Source organism: Stenella coeruleoalba, assembly GCF_951394435.1.
Source record: "Stenella coeruleoalba genome assembly, chromosome: 14".
NCBI classification, from domain to species: Eukaryota; Metazoa; Chordata; class Mammalia; order Artiodactyla; family Delphinidae; genus Stenella; species Stenella coeruleoalba.
In genome coordinates, this window is record NC_137160.1 from 34,667,831 (window position 1) to 34,691,413 (window position 23,583).

Below are 23,583 nucleotides of genomic sequence, written 5' to 3' on the forward strand. Positions count from 1 at the left end.
ATCTTTTCCTATATAAAATGCATCTACTGTACAATTAACATGAGAGAATGCATGCTGTGGTGGTCCCTGGCTTAGATAGCCTCTAAATTTAGGGTGTTTTTGAGTTTTCAAATTTAGCTTTTTTTTTTTTTTTACACATTTGTTTTTTTTTTTAATTGACTAGAATATTTCACTGAGTTTTGCAAGGAAAAAAAAAAAAAAAAAAAAAAAACCTCTCCCTGATGAGCCAGACAGTGGTAACTGAAATTCAGCTTGACAAAAAGTTGTCAGAATTGATTGACAATTTGAAGAAGCCAGATACAAAATTTAGGAAATCACATTTGATTAGTTTTTGCCTATTGTTTGTACTTTATGACATAACATCTGTAGAGATCATCTCTATAACAACTGAGTGTTGTTTAGGTAATCATCCAAGTAATGCTAAACATCCAGTTAATTTCCAATCTCTGAATATATTCTTACAAGTAAAGGAAACACCAAGATTTTTCACTATGGCAGACTGAGCTGATACAAGAATCCTCCCTTTTCCTACTTCAAACACAAAGAAATCCTGAATAAAATATGGCAAAGGGATTCTAAATGGACACTGGGACCTGAGTGAAATCAGAATTGGAAAATTAAACCTGACATACATGTAGGAAGTGAGGTCTTTATACTCCTGAGTGTCTTGAGACAAAGTGTAGGCTTAAGCATGCTGTGGATAGGAACTCAGTTGCCTGAATATGAAACCACATATGAAGGTGGAACCCCAAATGTTTGTATGCTTTTGGGTTTTTTGTTTGCTTGTTTTATTTTGTTTTTATTCATCCATAGAACAAACAATGATTGAGGGTCATTGTGCGTTAGACACTGGTAGTATAAAAGTTAAAAAAAAAAAAAAGAAAAGAAGAAAGCCCCATTTGTGCCCTGGGAAACTTGTGTTCTAGTCATGGAGGAGAAGGAAGACAGAAATAAAGTAAAGAAGTATACATTATCTTGTGATAGATGACATAGGAAATATAAACAGATAACAGATATAAGGAATATGAGGATTTCTGCAAGTCTAAATGGAGTCATTTGAAACATCCTAAAAAAAAAAAAATGACCTTGAATAAAGGTTGGAATGAGGTAAGTCAAAGACATATCCACGTGTATGTCCGGGCAGAAGAAATGACAATTACAAAAGCCCTCAGTCAGGAGACTTCCAGGAATATTCAACAGCAATAAGGTGGCCATTGTGGTTAAAACTGAGTGATAAAAAGTAAGGAAATTAGGTCAGAGTATTAATGAGCAGCCAGATCATATGGGTACTTTTAAGAGAGGTAGGGGTGAAAGTGGGAAGTTTAATTCTGAAGCTATGTTAATCATCCAAGTAGGAGATGATGGTGGATTGGACCAGACTGGTAACAGTAGAGGTGAAAAGAATGGTCATAATGTTGATATGCTAAGATGAATTCACTAGGATTTCCTGACAGATGGTGTATATATGAGATAGTTAGAAGAGTCAAAGTTTGTCTTGGTACTGAAAAGATGAGGTCATTAACTGAGATGAAGAAGAATGTTGCAAATGCCATTTTTTTTTCCACAAAAATTAGAACTCAGTCATAAAGTATGCTAAGGTTGAGATGTCTCTTAGAAAACTAAGTAGCCATCTGATAGACAGTTGGATATATGAGTCTGGATTCAATGGGAGATGTCTGGGTTAAATGTGTAAATTTGGATATCATCAGTGTATAGATAGTATTTAAAGTCATTAGATAAGATGAGCCATTAGACAAGATGAAATCACCAAGGAAATAAGTATAGATAGATTCATGGTTATTAAATCATGTTCTTGAAAGACTATATTAGCTGGCCAGGTATAGGCTGAAAACTGGATGCCCAGGGCTGTAACTAGGAAAAGATTCATGCATTTAGAATTAGAAAATCAAACTTGTTCCATGTGAAAGTGTGTGGTCTGAACTCATACTATTCATCTGTAGCAAAATGCTTATATTGAGAAATTAATAAGTAGTTTGGTCCAGCTTAATGTAAACTGCAAGTCTCCTGAGAGAGAAATAAAGACATGAACCTTAAAATGCTTATCAAAGACAGGTGTGGGTCTTCATAAAATACCATAACCCATTAAAGATGGCATAGTTGTCAGCCTTTACAAACCACAATAATGTATCAGTAAGTACTCTAAAAAAAGGCAAAATGGACACTTGAAGAACAACACTAAGTAGAGCATATTATGAAAATAAATGAATGTCATATATGAAAAATTGCCATTTATGAGCATAAAACATTTTTTTAATTGATAGATGTATTAAGGCAATTATATACACATGAAGCAGGGCATAGTGCATTAGAAGATAAATTTGAGGAAGTTATTTATGATATATCTCAGAAAAAGAAAGAGAATGAATATATGACGAAGAAACTAAGAGATATAGAGAATAGAATAAAAAGGGCCAACTTAACTTTAATCAATATTAAAGGGCAAAAAGAAGAAAATGAAGTAGTAAAAGGATAATGACAGGGAATTTTTCAGAACTGAAGGAAGTTAAAAGTCTTCAACTTGAAAGAGAATCTTAGTGTCGTAAGAAGTGTAAATAAAAATAAATCAACACCTAAACACATAATGGTGAAATTAGAAACATCAAAAGCAAAGAGAATATATCAAAAGTAACCAAAGAAGGGCTTTCCTGGTGGCGCAGTGGTTGAGAGTCTGCCTGCCGATTCAGGGGACACGGGTTCGTGCCCCGGTCCGGGAAGATCCCACAGGCCACGGAGCAGCTAGTACCGTGAGCCATGGCCGCTGAGCCTGTGGTTCCGGAGCCTGTGCTCCGCAACAGGAGAGGCCACAACAGTGAGAGGCCCACGTACCACAAAAAACGAACAAAAAAAAGTAACCAAAGAAGATTTAGTAAGAAAAAATAACTACTAGGGCTAACAATTGTACTGACCTTAGAGTTTCTCAAAAGCAACAATAAATGCAAGAAAATAGAACAATATATTCAAGAAACTGAGAGAAAACCATTGCCAATCTAGAATTGTATAGGAGTTTCACTCCTGCCATTTAGGAGTGAAAGAAAATAAAAACATTCTCAGGCAAAGACACAAAGGGTTTACCATATGCCGACTTTCCCTGGAGATCTAATAAAGGTTGGATTTTAGAATTTTTGCATTTGTATTTTCTTGTTGGTCCAAATACTGGTAAAATCTTTTTGGGAAATCTAACTGATATTGCCCTGTTGAGAGAGAGAGAGCTAGAGAGAGAAAGAAACAAAAATATTTATATACTTATATATTTTGGATACATTTAGCTTTAAGAAACAGAAAACTGAAATGGCTTAAATTGTTTTTAAAAATGACTATTTAATAGAAATCAGGAGGTAAGGTAGGCTCCAGATTAGTAAATCATGGCTAACAGTTATTAACAAGGGCCCAACATATTGCATTGATCTCAGGTGCAACCTGAATTTGACTGCAAGTTAAATTCAGAGCCATAAATTAATTGTAGCAGTTCCATAAATGATATGGAGGAATAACCAGCCTCAGAGACATAAAAGTCTCTATTCTGTGCCTGCTTGTTAAAAAAAAAGAGGAAATTTCTTTCCAGGAGCCTGACCTTCCCTCATGATTCATTGACAAAGATTAGAGCACATGCCCACCCCTAAACCTGGAGGAGAGAAAGGAGTTATTGTAATTTGTTTAGACCTATACACTGGGGAAGACTCGATGTTGAGACATTAGTCACAAGGAAGAGAAAGGGTTCAGGTAGAGAGTGTAGAAATCTAAGGTCTTGTCTCCATCGGAGGAGGATGAAATGACTGATATATTTATCCATATTTAACTTAAATATAACCAGATAAATAGTAACCAAAAAAAGCAGGTGAATAATAATTAATGTAAGGACTTGAGAACATACAAAATCATGTTTAAAGCAGCAAATATTATAAGAAATAAAGAGGTATAACTTGATGATAAGATAATCTACCAAGAAGACATTGTAATCACAAACCTTTAAGAGAAGAGTATCATTTCAAAGTACGGAAAGTAACTGACAGGGTTATCATAAAGTTTCACTTAAAAATCCACATCCAGTTAGATTTTTCTCAAGCAAATACAATGATTATTCTAATAAATGCCTTTAACCCTCTCTGTTGAGTCAATGCTGATCTGGGGCTTGGTTCAAGAGTGAAGGGAGGCAGATATTTTTAAACGTGCAATTTAACAAAAGTGCTTAGTCTGTTAGTGCAAATACTCCCAAAATAGTAATGTTGTCCACAGTACAAAAAGTCATTGGTATATCAGTACAGTAATTCTGCTACATACGAACCTTCAAGTTGCAAACTTTCAAAGATGCGAATGTACATTTTCATGTCCAATCACATAAGTTAGTTCACGTGTCTGCTGTACATTGTCATGTGTGTGCATCCTCTACAAGTAGTTGTGCTTATGTGCACTTTACTGTACAGTGCTGTAGAGAATACAGTAGTATAATATCTTTATTTCAAGCTAGATTTGTGAGAGGACAACTTTATTGAACTCCTTGCTGTGCAACATGAGGAGCTTACTAATGAATACCTGATGGAATTGGAGGCCCAGAGAAAGGAAGAAGAGACAAGAGGAAGAAGTAACTGAAGAACTGAAGAGAGTCACAATGCAGGAAATGGCAAGGGGATTTTCTTTTTCTTTTTTTTTTTAACATCTTTATTGGGATAGGAAGGGTGGGAGGGAGATGTAGGGGATTTTCTTTATTTGAGGAGGCGCTGTTAGTTTTTGAGGCACAGGACTTGAATGTAGAATGGTACACGAAGGTTGCAGCAGCCATTCAGAATGCAATCCAGCACTACCATGTCATCTATGACAAGAAGAAAAGAGCTATTACCCAGACATCACTGGATCATTTTTTCAAAGGTGTAGATAGAATTGAATCCAGCAAGGAACCAGAGCCTGTGCCATCAACATCAGGAGTGAGTGAAAGTGAAGCTTGCCCTCCGTCTCCTATTGCTGATGATCCTTCAGCTCTACCACCTCCCACCTCCTCTCCCTCTTCCAGTCAGTAAATTTTCTTGCCTGTTCACTCGATGCCAGCCCCTGTATGTAAGCTGTTGTACTGTATTACTGTATTTTTCAAGGTACTGTACTGTAAGGTTAAAAATGTTTTCTTTATTTTTTGTGTTTGTCTTTTATGTATTATTTGTGTGAAAAGTATTATGAACCAATTAAAGTACAGTACTATATAGCCAATTGTGTTTGTTGGGTACCTAAGTTAACTTTGTTGGACTTATGAAAAAATAGGACTTACAAATGCACTCTCAGAATGGAACTCATTCATGTGTAGGGGACTCACCGTATATCAAGAATTTTTTTTTTTTTTTACTAAAGTATAGTTGATTTACAATATTGTGTTGGTTTTAGGTGTACAGCAAAGTGATTCAGTTACATATACATATTTTTTCAGATTAATTTCCATTACATGTTATTACAAGATATTGAATATAGTTTCCCTGCGCTATACAGTAAATACTTGTTGCTTATCTATTTTATGTATAGCAGTTTGTAACTGTTAACCTCACACTACTAATTTATCCCCTTCCTCCTTCTCATTCCACTTTGGTAACAATAGGCTTGTTTTCTATGTCTATGAGTCTGTTTCTATCTTGTATATAGATTCATTTGTATTACTTTTTGGTTCCACATATAATTGATATCACGTAATATTTGTCTTTCTCTATCTGACTTACTTCACTTAGTATGATATTCTCTAGGTCCATCCATGTTGCTGCAAAGGGCATTATTTCATTCTTTTTTATGTCTGAGTAATATTCCATTTTATATATATATATATATATATATATATATATATATATATATATATATATACACACACACACACACAAATATATATATCACATTTTCTTAAACCAATCATTTGTTGATCATCACTTGAATTGTTTCCATGTCTTTACTATTGCAAATAGTGCTGCTATGAACATTTGGGTGTACACATCTTTTTGAATTAGTGTTTTCTTTTTTTTCCAGATGTATACCCAGTAGTAGAATTGCTGGCTTATATGGAAATTGTTTTTTCTTCATTCTGGCAGGACACAATTAAGGTAGGAGAGTTATTGAAGTTTTATGCCCAGTAGAGAAAAATAATCAAGAGCCAACTTGCTTAAAAATATGCTCTATCTGTCTTTGCTCTATATAGCCAACTCACTATACTGAACTCAGAATAGGTGTGGCAAGGAGTGGGCAGGTGTTGTCTCGAATGCATATCTGGGAGGCAACCACACCACCCAAATCTCTGCATCAGCCATACCACCAAAGCATGTATACATCAAATATGTCCTCTCTGTTATCTACTGGATATAAATTCACTGTTTCTTTACTATTTCATGGTTATACATTTTGCAGTTTGGGGAAAGGAACTGTCATGACAAGTTTTCAGGGAAAGCCCCAAAGTTGACTGGTGCATCTACACTACATGTTTAAGTGTTAGATTGTTCACTGGGCTTAAGTGTTGCCAATTACTATGGGGAAATCATTTGGGAACTAAAATGGTTTCTTAGATAAGAGCCTTAGATTAAATGAGAGGTCTGGGGTTTCTGGGAAAATTAAAGGAGAATAAGGGATTTTAGGACTTGTATTTATACAAAATAGGACTGACAAGTAGTCTACTATGTAAGATCAGGAATAAAAGGTAGAGAGAAAGCCTGGTATATAAAAAAATTGCATGAATGTTGCTGCCAATCCCACCTGGAATGGAATTCTGTCTCTGCCACTTAGCAGATGTATGACTTACAGAAAGTTATATTTAACGCATTTCACAATACCCCTTCATCTTTAAAATAAAGGTTGCTGTGAAGAGTATAAAATATCTTTATAAATTATTATAAAGCTAGATATTAATATCTGACACTTGTTGAGCCCAATTATTAATAAACAAATATCACCTGCTTTAATGAGAGCTAGGAAGCTAAGCAAAAATAACAGTACAATTCTTTCACCTCATTTGAGCCTGGGACACTTGTATTTAGTACTTTTAGATCTAATAAAACATTTCTTCTCTTTCTGGAGTCACAGAAGTCAGATTTTGTGTTTCTCTTGGTGTTTAATGCATTTCATTTTTGAAAATATTAAAATGTCTAATGGAATACAGTTACCAGATGCTGTTCCTTTTTGGGCACAACCTTCAGAGGGGATCTGTGTGGTCCTGGATAGGTGGTAATGTTGGGGATTTAAGAGAGAAAGATTAGAATAAGTGGATATGCATGGAAATGATTTGTGTTATTCCATCATCAGAATGTTTGTCTCTAGGATTTTTTTTCAGTTGAAGCATAAGTTGGACTAGTATATATATTTGTAAAGACATTTCTATACTCCTTATGTTTTAAAAAGTGATTAAAACATTGTGATTAGTCAAAGAGAACAGATGACGGGAAAAAAATAAAATATGAGATGCATAATGAAGTTTAAACCTAGATGATTAGAAAGACTTAAATATGCAATCAAGGAAAAGTGGAGGAGGCATACATGCACAACAATACAATAAAAAATAATATCAACTATTCTAAGGATTTTCTGAAGGTTAAAAAAATTGCCATAGGACTGCAAGAAGAGAGAGATCTACAGTGACTTAAGAATCCAGGGAAAAGCTTCATGGAAAAAGTGTACATCTTAGTACACAAAAGGTAGAAACAGAGATTACTACCTCAACTATCCTGCTTCTCTCATTTCTCTTCTCAGATTTCCATACAAAATGACAGTATTTCTATTCCTACTATAAATCTACCATTTCAGAAAAAAAACAAGAACACTTAAAATGAAAATAACTGTGTTCTAATGCTGCCTTTCTAGTTCCATGATGTTTGGTTTATTAATTGTTCTCTGTCTTTGTTTTGCCATATATAAAGATTGCAACTGGTCTAGATAATTCATAGTCTCTTTTAATTCTAAATTTATGAGGACTTGTTTTTAGCGTAGGTCAAATAGAAGCTCACTCAAATATGACCAGTGATGATCAAAGTGCCAGAAATTCTTCTAGAAAAAAGCCATCTTTGCATTGACAACTGACCTATCTTGTCTTCTTTTAATTACCAAATTTCTGTGGGAAACTGTGGCCTTTGGTCTTTCACCCTAAATTGTGAGAATATAACATCTTCTTTGTCTTGGTAGCCTCAAGCCTATAAGAAATATTTCAGGACTAGAGGGAGTCAAGAGGATGCAAAAAAGAAGTAATTTATTGATAACATATATGTTTTCAATGGCTCTCTGCTGAATTAATATTTTTCTAAGGGCCAGCTTGAATGATAAGTTATAACCCAATCAGATCTCAAAGGAAGCACATTTGCAAATGGGGGTTGAAGAGCATCTAGGTGTTAGAGCTGCAGAAATCCAAATAATTTCTGAATCTCAGATTTCTATATACACAACAGTTAAATTCATTTCCAACCTTGTTAACGAGACTTTTGAAGAGACAAATAATTGATGTCTCTGACATATTACAGCATGGAAGCAGGAAGTCAAAAGTCTAATTAAGTAAACTTGTTCCAAGTGTATATATTAGTCAGGGATAAAAGTGTCACCAGGTTGATGAATGTATAAATCTTTCAAGAAGTATTTGAATGTTTCCCTCACAGTCATTCATACCAAGATGTACATAATTTTTCATGCGAGGCTATAAGAGTAAGGCATTTCAAAAACTATTTTGTTTTTATTATGAAATATAGCATGTACTGACATAACACATAAAGGTACCAATTAATAAATTATTATGAAGCAAACACCCATTTACGTTGGTTTAGAAATGCAAAGTTGTCAACACTCCAGAAGGTTCTTAGTGACTTCCCAATAACCCCACTTCCCCTTCCTTTCAAAGTAAAGTTAAACATAATTTTTAACTCTGTGGTAATTTTTTTCTTGTTTTCTTTTGGAGTTCTATGACTTTAGTACAAATCTCTAAACTCTTTAAGTTAGTTTTGCTTGGTTTATGAGAGCAATCCATGTTGATTTATGTCACTATAACTTGTTCAGTTTTATTTTGTACTATTCAATTGTAAGACTGTACCACAATCTATGCATCCACTCTTTTAATGTAGACAATTGAGTTGTTTGGAGCTATTTCAAAACAATACTATTATGAGCATTGTGTATATGACTACTGGTATGTATGTACACACATTTGGGGAGTATACCTAGGAGTAATGTGTTTTTTTGTGTGTTTTTTAAATTTAATTTAATTTATTTTTTATAAGGAGGTTCTTATTAGTCATCCATTTAATACACATCAGTGTATACATGTCAATCCCAATCTCCCAATTCACCACACCAACACCCCCACCCCCTGTCACTTTCCCCCTTTAGTGTCCATAAGTTTGTTCTCTACATGTGTATCTCAATTTCTGTCCTACAAACTGGTTCATCTGTACCATTTTCCTAGGTTCCACATATATGCGTTAATATACGATATTTGTTTTCCTCTTTCTGACTTACTTCACTCTCTATGACAGTCTCTAGATCCATCCACGTCTCTACAAATGACCAAATTTCATTCCTTTTTATGGCTGTGTAATATTCCATTGTATATACGGACCACATCTTCTTTATCCATTCATCTGTCGATGGACATTTATGTTACTTCCATGACCTGACTACTGTAAATAGTGCTGAAATGAACATTGGGGTGCATGTGTCTTTTTGAATTATAGTTTTCTCTGGGTATATGTGCAGTACTGGGATTGCTGGGTCATATGGTAATTCTATTTGTAGTTTTTTAAGGAACCTCCATACTGTTCTTCATAGTGGCTGTATCAATTTACATTCACACCAAGGGTGCAAGAGGGTTCCCTTTCCTCCACACCCTCTCCAGCATTTGTTGTTTGTAGATTTTATGATGATACCCATTCTAACTGGTGTGAGTTGACACCTCATTGTAATTTTGATTTGCATTTCTCTAATAATTAGTGATGTTGAACTGCTTTTCATGTGCTTCTTGGCCATATGTATGTCTTCTTTGGAAAAATGTCTATTTAGGTCTTCTGTCCAATTTTGGATTAGGTTGTTTGTTTCTTCAATATTGAGCTACATGAGCTGCTTATATATTTTGAAGTTTAATCCTTTTTCTAATGATTTATTTGCAAATATTTTCTCACATTTTGAGGGTTGTATTTTTGTCTTGTTTATGGTTACCTTTGCTATGCAAAAGCCTTTAAGTTTCATTAGGTCCAATTTGTTTATTTTTGTTTTTATTTCCATTACTCCAGGACGTGGATCAAAAATGATCTTGCTGTGATTTATGTCAAAGATTGATCTTCCTATGTTTTCCTCTAAGAATTTGATAGTGTCCGATTTTACATTTAGGTCTCTAATCCATTTTGAGTTTATTTTTGTGTATGGTGTTAGGGGGTGTTCTAATTTCATTGTTTTATGTGTAGCTGTCCAGTTTTCCCAGCACCACTTATTGAAGAGACTGTATTTTCTCCATTGTATATCCTTGCCTCTTTAGTCATAGATTAGTTGACCATATGTGCGTGGGTTTATCTCTGGGCTTTCCATCTTACTCTATTGATCTATGTTTCTGTTTCTGTGCCAGTACCATATTGTCTTGATTACCGTAGCTTTGTAGTATAGTTTGAATTCAGGGAGCCTGATTCACCCAGCTCTGTTTTTTCTCTCAAGACTGTTTTGGCTATTCAGGGTCTTTTGTGTCTCCACACAAATTTTAAGATTTTTTGTTCTAGTTCCATAAAAAAATGCCATTGGTAATTTGATAAGGATTGCATTGAATCTATAGATTGCTTTGGGTAGTATAGTCATTTTCACAATATTGATTCTTCCAATCCAAGAACATGGTATATCTCTCCATCTGTTGGTACCATCTTTAGTTTCTTTCATAAGTGTCTTATAGTTTTCTGCATACAGGTCTTTTGTCTCTCTAGGTTGGTTCATTCCTAGGTATTTTATTCTTTTTTTTGCAATGGTAAGGGGGAGTGTTTCCTTAAGTTCTTTTTCATCTTTAGTGTATAGGAATGCAAGAGATTTCTGTGCATTAATTTTGTATCCTGCAACTTTACCAAATTCATTGATTAGCTCTGGTAGTTTTCTGGTGGAATTTTTAGGATTCTCTATGTATAGTGTCATGTCATCTGCAAACAGTGAGTTTTACTTCTTCTTTTCCAATTTGTATTTGTTTTATTTTTTTTTCTTCTCTGAATGTCATGGCTAGGACTTCCAAAACTACGTTGAATAATACTGGTGAGAGTGGACATCTTGTCTTGTTCCTGATCTTAGAGGAAATGGTTTCAGTTTTTCACCATTGAGAATGATGTTTGCTGTGGGTTTGTCATATATGGCCTTTATTATGTTGAGGTAGGTTCCCTCTATGCCCACTTTCTGGAGAGTTTTTAATCATAAATTGGTGTTGAATTTTGCCAAAGCTTTTCCTGCATCTATTGAGATGATCATATGGGTTTTATTGTTTAATTTGTTAATATAGTGTATCACATTGATTGATTTGCATATATTGCAGAATCCTTGGTGTAAATCCCACTTGTTCATGGTGTATGATCCTTTTAATGTGCTGTTGGATTCTGTTTGCTAGTATTTCATTGAGGATTTTTGCATCTATGCTCTTCAGTGTTATTGGTCTGTAATTATCTTTTTTTGTAGTATCTTTGTCTGATTTTGGTATCAGGGTGATGGTGACCTCATAGAATGAGTTTGGGACCATTCCTTTCTCTGAAATTTTTTGAGAGAGTTTGAGAAGGATGTGTTTTAGCTCTTCTCTAAATGTTTGATAGAATTCACCTGTGAAGCCATCTGGCCCAAGCTTTTATTTGTTGGAATATTTTTAATCACAGTTTCAATTTAATTTCTTGTGATTGGTCTGTTCATATTTTGTATTTCTTCCTGGTTCAGTCTTGGAAGATTATACCTTCATAAGAATTTGTCTATTTCTTTCAGGTTGTCCATTTTATTGGTATAGAGTTGCTTGTATTAGTCTCTTATCATGCTTTGTATTTCTGTGGTGTCCATTGTAACTTCTCCTTTTCATTTCTAATTTTATTGATTTGAGTCCTCTCCCTCTTTTTCTTTATGAGTCTGGCTAAAGGTTTATCAATTTTGTTTGTCTTCTCAAAGAACCAGCTTTTAGTTTCATTGATTTTTGCTACTGTTTTCTTTGTATATATTTCATTTAATTCTGCTCTGATCTTTATGATTTCTTTCTTATACTAACTTTGCATTTTGTTTGTTCTTCTTTCTCTAATTAGGTGTAAGTTTAGATTGTTTATTTGAGATGTTTCTTATTTCTTGAGGTATGCTTGTATTGCTATAAAATTCCCTCTTAGAACTGCTTTTGCTGTGTCCCATAGGATTTGGTTCATTGTGTTTTCATTGTCATTTGTTTCTAGGTATTTTTTGATTTCCTCTTTGATTTCTTCAGTGATTTCTGGGTTATTTAGTAATGAATTGTTTATCCTTCATGTGTTTGTTTTTTACTTTTGTTTCCCTGTAGTTGACTTCTAATTTCATGGCATTGTGGTCAGAAAAGATGCTTGATATGATTTGTTTTCTTAAATTTACCGAGGCTTGATTTGTGACCCAAGATGTGATCTATCCTGGAGAATGTTCCATGTGCAGTTGCAAAGAAAATGTAACCTGCTGTTTTCAGATGGAATGTCTTATAAATATCGATTAAATCTCTCTGGACTATTGTGTCATTTAAAGCTTTTGTTTTCTTATTAATTTTCTGTCTGGATGATCACTGCATTGTTGTAAGTGAGTTGTTAAAGTCCCCCACTATTATTGTGTTACTGGTGATTTCCTCTTTTATAGCTGTTAGCATTTGACTTATGTATTTAGGTGCTCCTATGTTGGGTGCATAAATATTTATAATTGTTATATCTTCTTCTTGGATTGATCTCTTGATCATTATGTAGCATCCTTCTTTGTCTCTTGTAATTGTATTTATTTTAAAGTCTATTTTATCTGATGTAATATTGTTACTCCACATTTCTTTTGATTTCCACTTGTGTGGAATATCTTTTTCTATCCTCTCACTTCAGTCTGTATGTGTCCCTAGGTCTGAATTGTGTCTCTTGTAAACAGCATATATATGGGTCTTGTTATTGTATCAATTCATCCAGCCTGTGTATTTTAGCTGGAGCATTTAATCTATTTATATTTAAGGTAATTATTGATATGTATGTTCCTATTACCATTTTCTTAATTGTTTTTGGTTTGTTTTTGTAGGTTCTTTTCTTCTCTTGTGTTTCCCATTTAGAGAAGTTCCTTTAGCATTTGTTGTAGAGTTGGGTTTTTTGTACTGAATTGTCTCAGCTTTTTCTTGTCTGTAAAGCTTTTAATTTGTTCGTCAAGTCTGAATGAGATCCTTGCCAGGTAGTGTAATCTTGGTTATAGTGTTCTTCCTTTTCATCACTTTAAATATATCATGCTATTCCCTTCTGGCTTATAGTGTTTCTGCTGGGAATCAGCTGTTAACCTTATAGGAGTTCCCTTTTGTGTTGTCTTTTTTCCCCTGTTGTTTTTAATAACTTTTCTTTTTCTTTATTATTTGTCAATTTGATTACTATGTGTCTCAGCATGTTTCTTCTTGGGTTTATCCTGTCTGGGACTCTCTGTGCTTTCTAGACTTGGGTGGTTATTTCCTTTCCCATATTAGGGAAGTTTTCAACTATAATCTCTTCTAATATTTTCTTGTGTCCTTTCTCTCTCTCTTCTCCTTCTGGAACCGCTGTAATGTGAATATTTGTGTGTTTAATGTTGTCCCAGAGGTCCTTTGGCTGTCTTCCTTTCTTTTCATTCTTCTTTCTTTATTCTGTTCCATGGTGTTGATTTCCACCATTCTGTCTTCCAGGTCACTTATCTGTTCTTCTGCCTCAGTTATCCTGCTATTGATTTCTTCTAGTGTATTTTTCATTTCAGTTATTGTGTCATTTATCTCTGTTTGTTTGTTTTTAATTCTTCCAGGTCTTTGTTAAACATTTCTTGCATCTTCTTGATCTTTACCTACATTCTTTTTCTGATGTCCTAGATCATCTTCACTATCATTATTCTGAATTCTCTTTCTGTAAAGTTGCCTATCTTCACTTCAGTCTAATTGTTTTTCTGGGGTTTTATCTTGTTCCTTCATCTGGTCATAGTCCTCTGTCTTTTCATTTTGTCTATCTTTCTGTGAATGTGTTTTTTTTGTTCCACAGGCTACAGGATTGTAGTTTTTCTTGCTTCTGCTGTCTGTCCTCTGGTGGATGAGGTTACCTAAGAGTCTTGTGAAAGCTTCCTGAACTCCCAATAAGTTTTTAAATACATGCTATTTGATTGACTAGCATTATAGGTACAGTACTGATAATTTTCTTAATGTTGATAATGACACAAAAGTTGAAATGACAACTACCTAAGGAAGAAATTTTCAAACGTACATATCTGAAAAATGGTATTGCCATTATAATTTTTAGTACACAGTAAATTATTAAAAGTCAACTCAAGATAAAACCAGTTGAAAATTTGCCTTCCATGTCCTTCACTTTAGTTATAATTGATACAACAGAAGGCCTGATACATAGGGGAAGTAGGGATAAGGATTATATGAAGTCTGTTACCATGAAGTTAGTTATTTTTTCCTTTGGGTACTACAAAATGGTATTCTTCTATAGAATTAAAGCTCTCTGTTTTTTCTATAAGTGTGCTAGGAAGTCTATATTCCCAAAACAGAATTAGTAGTTTCCATATCAATGTGAAGAATTTTTTTCACACTTTTGTAATTTCCTCCTCCACCATTTCCACCTGTACCAACACTGCCTCCATTGCTTCCCCTAGGAGCTTGTATTCTGTTAGAGAATTCCTTGTCCCAGGAAGGCATATTGTGTCTCATCTTGGAAAATGTCAATAAAAAAACAAATTATATTTGTTCTCTAAGATGTTTGCTACAAACCAATACTGATTAGTATTATATGTGACATCCACAGGAACAGTAATCAAGGTTATGTAGCATTGATTTTTACAGAGGTGAAGTCCCTTTGATGTATTACTCCATCAACACCTGCAATGACAAAATATGCACATGAAATTAATCCCAATTAATTATACTGTTTGCATATAGCACTGGCTCGTTTATGTTGCAAAATAAATTTTAATTTAGTGACTCTTTTTTCACCTTTGCCGACTTATATAGTTAAGGGAGGTGGCCTCTATTGATCAGTGTCTTGAAATATAAAAGAAAGGTTAGACAACAGAAGGGGTCTCGAAAACTAGTTAATTGGGAGCAACTCCAGTCTTAAGGCATTATAGCACTATTGTATTTTCATTGTTACTGTTAGCTTTGAACTCAGGTTTCTGAGAAAAAGTGCTCCATCCTGTATGACCTATATTTAATATTGACATTTACCACACATGAATTTATTGTACTTCTTCACATACCTTTTACCTTAACCACTGTGTCTAATGGTCTTAGTCAGCCTCCTCTGAAACGGGGGGAAATAAAAGGAAATTCTTAAACCACATGAGGATACACAGTTAAAACTGGGCAGTGGCGTTTGTTGAGGGTTTTATTCTATTGTCTCTTTAGTCTTTTCAAAAATGTTGTGAAACTTTATATTCCCAGTGTGAGGAGAGAACATTCCAAAATTTTATTTTAAGAAAACTGAAATGCATTATTTAATTCTTAAAAATTATACATAGGAATTACAATAAAGCAGCCATATATTGCACACATTTCTAAGCATACTGTTGGTGGGAGCTAGGGGAGCTATCTTGTACGTGTCATAATAATTAGTATAAACATTATATTGAAATTTAGGAGGGAGGGGAAAGATGATGGAAGAGTAAGACATGGAGATCACCTTCCTTCCCACAGATACATCAGAAATACATCTACACGTGGAACAACTCCTACAGAACACCTACTGAATGCTGGCAGAATACCTCAGACCTCCCAAAAGGCAAGAAACTCCCCATGTACCTGGGTAGGGCAAAAGAAAAAAGAATAAACAGAGACAAAAGAATAGGGATGGGACCTGCACCAGTGGGAGGGAGCTGTGAAGGAGGAAAGGTTTCCACACACTAGGAAGCCCCTTCATGGGTAGAGACTGTAGGTGGCGGAAGGGAGAAGCTTTGGAGCCACAGAGGAGAGGGCAGCAAGAGGTGTGCAGAGGGCAAAGCAGAGAGATTTCCGCACAGAGGATCAGTGCCAACTGGCACTCCCAAGCCCAAGAAGCTTGTCTGCTCACCCTCCAGGGTGGGTGGTTCTGGGACCTGAGGCTTGGGCTTCAGTCGGAGAGCAGGGAGGGGACTGGTGGTGTGAACACAGCCTGAAGGGGTTAGTGCACCACGACTAGCCAGGAGGGAGTCTGGGAAAAAGTCTGGACCTGTTGAAGAGGCAAGAGACATTTTCTTCCCTCTTTGTTTCCTGGTGCACGAGGAGAGGGGATTAAGAGCACTGCTTAAGGGAGCTCCAGAGACTGGCGTGAGACACGGCTAACAGTGTGGACCACAGAGACGGGCATGAGATGCCAAGGCTGCTGCTGCTGCCACCAAGAAGCCTGTGTGTGAGCACAGGTCACTCTCCACACCTCCCTTCCGGGAAGCCTGTGCAGCCCGCCACTGCCAGGGTCCAGGGATCCAGGGACAACTTCCCCAGCAGAATTCACAGTGCTCCTCAGGCTGGTGCAATGTCACACTGGCCTCTGCCACTGCAGGCTCGCCCTGCACTCCATGCCCCTCCCTCTCCCAGGCCTGAGTGAGACACAGGCCATGAAGCAGCTGCTCCTTTAACCCCGTCCTGTCTGAGCAAAGAACAGATGCCCTCCGGTGACCTACATGCAGAGGTGGGGCCAAATCCAAAGCTGAGCCCCTGAGCTGTGAAAACAAAGAAGAGAAAGGGAAATCTCTCCCAGCAGCCTCAGAAGCAGTGGATTAAAGCTCCACAATCAACTTGATGTACGCTGCATCTGCGGAATACTTGAATAGACAAGGAAACATCCCAAATTGAGGAGGTGGACTTTGAGAGCAAGATTTATGATTTTGTCCTCTTTCCCTCTTTGTGTGTGTGTGTATGTGTATGCTTCTGTGTGAGATTTTGTCTGTACAGCTTTGCTTCCACCATTTGTCCTAGGGTTCTATCTGTCCATTTTTTGTTTGTTTGTTGTTTGTTTGTTTTTATTACTTTAAAAAAGTTTTTTTCTTAATAAGTATATTTTTATTTTAATAAGTTTATTTTATTTTACCTTTTTAATTTTATTTTCTTTTATCCTATTTCTTTATTTCTTTATAATTTTTCTCCCTTTTATTCTGAGACATGTGGATGAAAGGTTCTTGATGTTGCAGCCAGCAGTCAGTGCTGTGCCTGTGAGGTGGGAGAGCCAACTTCAGGACACTGGTCCACAAGAGACCTCCCAGCTCCATGTAATATCAAATGGTGAAAAACTCCCAGAGATCTCCATCTCAACACCAACACCCAGCTTCACTCAAGACCAGCAAACTACAGTGCTGGACACCCTATGCCAAACAACTAGCAAGGCAGGGACACTACCCCACCAATTAGCAGAGAGGCTGCCTAAAATCATAATAAGTCCACAGACACCCTAAAACACACCACCAGACATGGACCTGCCCACCAGAAAGACAAGATCCAGCCTCATTTACCAGAACACAAGCACTAGTCCCCTCCAGCAGGAAGCCTACACAACCCATTGAACCAACCTTAGCCACTGGGGACAGACACCAAAACAATGGGATCTACAAATCTGCAGTCTGTAAAAAGGAAACCCCAAACCCAATAAAATAAGCAAAATGAGAAGACAGAAAAACACACAGCAGATGAAGGAGCAAGATAAAAGCCCACCAGACCTAACAAATGAAGAGGAAATAGGCAGTCTACCTGAAAAAGAATTCAGAATAATGAGAGTAAAGGTGATCCTTAATCTTGGGAATAGAATAGAGAAAATACAAGATATATTTAACAAGGACCTAGAAGAACTAAAGATGAAACAAACAACGATGAACAACACAATAAATGAAATTAAAAATACTCTAGAAGGGATCAATAGCAGAATAACTGAGGCAGAAGAATGGATAAGTGACATGGAAGATAAAATAGTGGAAATAACTACTGCAGAGCAGAATAAAGAAAAAAGAATGAAAAGATGGGGCTTCCCTGGAGGTGCAGTGGTTTAGAGTCCATCTGCCAATGCAGGGGACACGGGTTTGTGCCCCGGTCCAGGAAGATCCCACATGCCGTGGAGCGGCTAGGCCCGTGAGCCATGGCTGCTGAGCCTGCGCATCCAGAGCCTATGCTCCACAATGGGAGAGGTCACAACAGTGAGAGGCCCATGTACTGCACAAAAAAAAAAAAAAAAAAAAAAAGAAAAGAAATGAGGACAGTCTCTGAGACTTCTGGAACAACATAAACGCACCCACACTCAAATTATAGGGGTTCCAGTAGAGTAAGAGAAAAAGGGACTGAGAAAATATTTGAAGAGTTTATAGTTGAAGCCTTTCCTAATATGGGAAAAGAAATAGTTAATCAAGTCCAGGAAGCACATAGATTCCTATAGAGGATAAATCCATGGAGAAATATGCTGACAAATGTTAAGCAAACTGTCAAAAAATAAATACAAAAAAAACATATTAAAAGTAACAAGGGAAAAACAACAAATAACACACAAGGGAATCCCCATAAGGTTAACAGCTGATCTTTCAGCAGAAACTATGCAAGCCAGAAGGGACTGGATGGACACATTTAAAGTGATGAAGGAGAAAAGCCTACAAGCAAGATTACTCTACCCAGCAAGGATCTCATGAAGATTTGATGGAGAAATTAAAACCTTTACAGACAAGCAAAAGCTGAGAGAGCTCAGCACCACCAAACTAGCTTCACAACAAATGCTAAAGGATTTTCTCTGGGCAAGAAAGCCAAGAGAAGGAAAAGATCTATAATAAAAAAAAAAAAAAAAACAATTAAGAAAATGGGAATAGGAACATGCATATCGATAATTACCTTTAATGTAAATGGATTAAATGCTCCCACCAAAACACACAGACTGGCTGAATGTATACAAAAGCAAGACACATATATATGCTGTCTACAAGGGACCAACTTCAGACCTAGAGACACATACAGACTGAAAGTGAGGGGACGGAAAAAGATATTCCATGCAAATGGAAACCTAAAGAAAGCTGAAGTAGCAATTCTCATATCAGATAAATAGACTTTAAAATAAAGACTATTACAAGAGCCAAAGAAGGACACTACATAATGATCAAGGGATTGATCCAAGAAGAAGATATACCAATTGTAAATACTTATGCACCCAACATAGGAGTACCTCAATACATAAGGCAAATACTAACAGCCATAAAAGGGGAAATCGACAGTAACACATTCATAGTAGTGGACTTTAAAAGCCCACTTTCACCAATGGACAGATCATCCAAAATTAAAATAAATAAGGAAACACAAGCTTTAAATGATACATTAAACAAGATGGACTTAACTGATATTTATAGGACATTCCATCCAAAACCAACAGAATAATTTTTCTCAAGTGTTCATGGAACATTCTCCAGGATAGATCATATCTTGGGTCAAAAATCAAGCCTTGGTAAATTTAAGAATATTGAAATTGTATCAAGTATCTTTTCCGACCACAATGCTATGAGACTAGATAACAATTACAGGAAAAGATCTATAGAAAATACAAAGACATGGAGGCTAAACAATACACTACTTAATAACGAAGTGATCACTGAAGAAATCAAAGAGGAAATTTAAAAAAAAAATACCTAGAAACAAATGACAATGGAGACATGACGACCTATGGGATGCAGCAAAAGCAGTACTAAGAAGGAAGTTTATATCAATACAATCCTACATTAAGAAACAGGAAACATCTCGAATAATCAACCTAACCTTACACCTAAAGCAATTAGAGAAAGAAGAACAAAAAACCCAAAGTAAGCAGAAGGAAAGAAATCATAAAGATCAGATCAGAAATAAATGAAAAAAAAATGTAGGAAATGATAGCAAAGATCAATAAAAGTAAAAACTGGTTCTTTGAAAAGGTAAACAAAATTGATAAACCATTAGCTAGACTCATCAAGAAAAAAAGGGAGAAGACTCAAATCAATAGAAGAAGAAATGAAAAAGAGAAGTAACAAATGACAATGCAGAAATACAAAAGATCATGAGAGAGTACTACAAGCAACTCTATGACAATAAAATTGACAACCTGGAAGAAGTGGAAAAATCCTTAGAAATGCACAACCTGCCAAGACTAAATCAGAGAGAAATAGAAAATATGAACAGACCAATCACAAGCACTGGAATTGAAACTGTGATTAAAAATCTTCCAACAAACAAAAGCCCAGGACCAGATGGCGTTTCAGGCAACTTCTATCAAACATTTAGAGAAGAGCTAACATCTATCCTTCTCAAACTCTTTCAAAATATAGCAGAGGGAGGAACACTCCCAAACTCATTCTATGAGGCCACCATCACCCTGATACCAAAACCAGACAAGGATGTCACAAAGAAAGAAAACTACAGGCCAATAGGACTTCAGACTATACTACAAAGCTACAGTGTTAAGACAGTATGGTACTGGCACAAAAACAGAAAGATAGATCAATGGAACAGGATAGAAAGCCCAGAGATAAACCTATGCACATATGGTCACCTTATCTTTGATAAAGGAGGCAGGAATGTACCGTGGAGAAAGGATAGCCTCTTCAATAAGTGGTGCTGGGAAAACTGGACAGGTACATGTAAATGTATGAGATTAGATCACTCTCTAACACCATACAAAAATATAAGCTCAAAATGGTTTAAAGACCTAAATGTAAGGCCAGAAACTAACAAACTCTTAGAGGAAAACATAGGCAGAACACTCTATGACATAAATCACAGCAAGAGCATTTTTGACCTACCTCCTAGAGAAATGGAAATAAAATCAAAAATAAACAAATGGGATCTAATGAAACTTCAAAGCTTTTGCACAGCAAAGGAAACCATAAACAAGACCAAAAGACAACCCTCAGAATGGGAGAAAATACTTTCAAATGAAGCAACTGACATAGGATTAATCTCCAAAATTTACAAGCAGATCATGCAGCTCAATAACAAAAAAACAAACAACCCAATCCAAAAATGGGCAGAAGATCTAAATAGACATTTCTCCAAAGAAGATATACAGACTGCCAACAAACACATGAAAGAATGCTCAACATCATTAATCATTGGAGAAATGCAAATCAAAACTACAATGAGATATCATCTCACACCAGTCAGAATGGCCATCATCAAAAAATCTAGAAACTATAAATGCTGGAGAGGGTGTGGAGAAAAGGGAACACTCTTGCACTGCTGGTGAGAATGTGAATTGGTACAGCCACTATAGAGAACAGTATGGAGTTTCCTTAAAAAACTACAAATAGAACTACTATATGACCTAGCAATCCCACTACTGGGCATATACTCTGAGTAAACCATAATTCAAAGAGTCATATACAATAATGTTCATTGCAGCTCTATTTACAATGGTCCGGAGATGGAAATGACCTAAGTGTCCATCACCAAATGAATGGATAAAGAAAATGTGGCACATATATACAATGGAATATTACTCAGCCATAAAAAGAAACAAAATTGAACTATTTGTAATGAGGTGGATAGACCTAGAGTCTATCATACAGAGTGAAGTAAGTCAGAAAAAGAAAGACAAATACCGTATGTTAACACATATATATGGAATTTAAGAAAAAAATGTAAAGAAGAACCTAGGGGTAAGACAGGAATAAAGACACAGACCTACTAGAGAATGGACTTGAGGTTATGGGGAGGGGGAAGGATAAGCTGTGACAAAGCGAGAGAGAGGCATGGACATATATACACTACCAAACGTAAGGTAGATAGCTGGTGGGAAGCATCCTCAAAGCACAGGGAGATCAGCTCGGTGCTTTGTGACCGCCTGGAGGAGTGGGATAAGGAGGGCGGGAGAGAGGGAGACACAAGAGGGGAGAGATATGGGAGCATATGTATATGTATAAGTGATTCAATTTGTTATAAAACAGGAAGTAACACATCATTGTAAAGCAATTATACTCCAATAAAGATGTAAAAAACAAACAAACAAAAAACAATAAAATCATTATATTTCACTTTAGAACAGGGATATTTTAGGGAACAATTTGTCCCTATTCTAAATGGTCTCAGCATTCTTTATCTTTCTGGTGTTTTCATTGGCTTCTCAGTGTTCATCACATCTCTTTACAGATTCTAATATATTGCCTAATTTCACATTTAATTGCCTACTTGAGATGAGATCTTCCATACTTTACAAAGACATAAATCTGTATTCTTATGTTTCTGGGCACTCAGAAATCAATCCTAACTTCTTAGGTATATGGTCAAATTCTAGATTGCAGAGTAGATTGAGAGTCTGGCCTTGGGAGTTAACATCAACATCCTTCTTCCAGATTCACTTTAATGTATCATTCTTTTATTGAAATTACGATAACCCCTTAATTTATGTAATTGAAACTTTTGGGTAGACATGAGTTTACCTATGGCATTGATATTAAAACTATCAAGCAATGAACTGAGATTTTATAGTGAATTTTGATTAAAAGAATTATCAGTTCCACTCTCAATAGGCAATAACTTTTATTGTGTTATGTAAGATGACTAATTATTAATACCCTCTAATGTTAAAATGTTCTCCAAGTAAATGCATATTAACAATTGAGCAATTGTTGAACAGCTGGCTGTGATGTGTCATCTGTCTCAGTGATATAATATTGTGATGGAGTGATGTATCATACTACAGGGAGATTAAGCTCTGAGATCAGATATTGTATTCATATCTAGCTTTTACAATTACTGGCTACATGACCTTAAGCTAGTTACGTATACTAACTTCATTTATATGTCTTTTATATTTTTAAAATATTCCCCAGAGCAGAGCCCAATAAAAATAATTTCTGTCATTATACTTATTGTGAGAACTCAAAATGTTAAGGAGTTGTCACTAAAGGTTAGATAACACATTTAATTAACCCCAGTCTTTACAATGACCTTGCAAGGTGAACTGATCACACTACATTCACTGTAAAATGGGCCCCTTGTTCAGAAAAAAAAATCATGTGGTGTCCACTGTCAGTAAACCAGTTGTTGTATAAGCCTTCAACAGTAGTGCCAGCATAGGCACTGCCAACAGGGAAAGCAAATTCATACCGTGAGGAGAGAAAACTTATGATAGGAATGAATTTCTGTCACCTAAAGGGTGGAAGGAGTCTGATGTAATCAACTTGCCAGGTGGTTTGCTGTTCTTCTCAAGGGAAGGTACCACATTGAGGCCTCAGTCTGCTTCCACTGATGACAGCACAACCTTCGGCAGCAATGGTAGTCAAATCAACTTGCTCATATAGAGTCTAGATGTGGGCTCATTTAGAATCTCCATCTTTAAAACCACTGCTATTCCATCTGAGAGTTCATTGTGCAAATACTTGCAGAGGTTGAGGACAGTTCTAACCAATAGCCAGTAGACAAGCCATTATGTTCACCTGGTGATTAAAAGTCTCCCCCGTGGGTGCTTTCTG